Here is a 2,024-nt window from a genome sequence, read left to right as displayed (position 1 = left end):
TTCCAGGCAGGGGGAATGGGTGAAACAGGCCCATGTCTTCAGCTTGCAACCAGAGATCTGCTGGAGGTCCGCAGGGTCCCCAAATACCAAGACTTTGGCTTTAATCTCTCTGGCCCTGGAAGAGGTGGTGGTGGTGGGCTGAGGGATTCTGGCAGGGAAGCCGTTTAGGGTGGTGATTAAGTGGAGATAATTGGGAACATTTTCCACATAGCACTTCCCAGACACCCAGAGCCATTGTAGGAGCCATACAAGTATTAATTGACGTAATTGTCACAGCAGCCTTATGCAGTGGTCCTCATCTCAATGCCAGAAGGGAAAACACGGGGCATAGTATTTGAACCTAGGTAGTCTGGCTCCGGACTCTGTGCTTTCAACCATAGGCTGCATCTCCCAGCCAGCTCTGAGTGAAAGTGTTAAGACAGGACTGGAGAAGATTCAAGAGGGAAATGGCCAGGAGGTGGCCTTAGATGGATGTGGGCTGGGGTGAGGATGGAGCCATGGCAGGCGCTCACAGGATTTGGTACCATTCACTGAGCCGAGGAACCAGGAAGAAAGAGGGCCTTGCTGACCTCAGTCTTGCTATCTGTGAAATAGGTTCAGGAACACCTGCCTCAGTGGTAGAGAGGGCTGATGTGAAGGTGCTTTGTGCGCTGAAGTTGATCTGTCAACATAGCCTGCTCCTGCTGCCTCACCCCTGGCCCTGCCTACTACTGGATACATGTCTACTGTCCCCTTTGTTCCCTTCCTGGCTGCCTCTGGGGGCACCTTGCCCTCTGGAGATTTCTTTCTCTGTTATTTCCTCATGGAGCTAGAAGTGGCTTTGAAGCCCGCCCCGCTCTGTAGAGGGAGAGAGGTAAAAGCAGTTCAAGGGATGTAGGTTGGAAGAACTCGGAAATGCAGCTGGGCTGCACGGGCACTTTTTGTTTTCGTTCAGAATATCTGAGTATCTCTGTGGGCCTCCCACCGCCCAGAGTAGCGCCTCCCCCTGTCGCAGAGAGGATGAGAGAGCACTTGTGGTTGGAGGAGGGGCTGCTGTGAGCTTGGAGCAGGCTCGGAGAGGCAAGGCTATCACCCTTCCGCCCACCCCCATGCCTTGCCACCAGAATAGAAGGCCGGAGCATCAGCCCCTGGGAGGGGCTGGTGGGGAAGCCTTTGAAGCAGGAAACAGCCTGGGAGGGAAGGCTGTGGGAAGCAAGTTTGTTAATATTCACCCTGCAGCAGCAGTTGTCCCTGGGTTTTCTGTTTCCACAGCAGGCAGAGACATCACCAGCCCAGCTCAGCAGCTCCAGGGTCTGGGAGGCAAGGCCTGCCTGGGCTTGCCTCATAAATCTCTGGGTGTCATTGGGCAATTCACCTCCCTCTCTGGGCCTCAGTCGTCTGATCTGCAACATGAAAGACTGTGACTTGATCATCTCCAAGGTTCTTTCCTGCTGCAAGCTTCAGGATTCACAGCGTGACCACTTGGCCACCGACCCCTGCCTCATCACACCCTTTCCCTAGCCTCTGGGTGGGGCTCCCGCCTGGTGAGGCCCAGGAAATGTGTTGAGACTGTCTATGCTCCAGGCGAGGACCTTTCCCGTGGTATCCTGCCCGGCCAGTGTGGAAGGGTGAGGTGGGGTCACAGAGTAGGGACAGTGGGAGCAGGTGTGATAAGGATGGCTGGTGCGGGGGGAGAGCCCCGATTCCTGGTTCAGGGCCTCCGCCCTGCTGGTTGCCCCAACATCCCTATGCAGCAATTTCGGTTTCTATTTTAAACAGTTTGGGTTGGTTGCTTCCCTGCCTTCCTGCTGGGTGTTTATAGTGAGGAAAATAATTGGTAATATTTGCACAGATGTGCTGGCATGGCAGCTCATCAAGGGCACCTTTACCCAGGGGACCCTCCCTGCCACCAGCCTTTCTCTTCCAGACTGAGGAGCCAGCCTGAAGGGGGATAACTGTGAGCCCCTGTGCCTCCCAGGAGCTTCGGACAGTGAGACATATGCAGGGCTGGGAAGCAGGAGGCCTTAAATGCCCCAGGCATGCCC

The sequence above is a fragment of the Pteropus vampyrus genome, unplaced genomic scaffold, assembly GCF_000151845.1.
Source record: "Pteropus vampyrus isolate Shadow unplaced genomic scaffold, Pvam_2.0 Scaffold177, whole genome shotgun sequence".
Taxonomy (NCBI): domain Eukaryota; kingdom Metazoa; phylum Chordata; class Mammalia; order Chiroptera; family Pteropodidae; genus Pteropus; species Pteropus vampyrus.
This window is presented reverse-complemented; position numbering follows the sequence as displayed.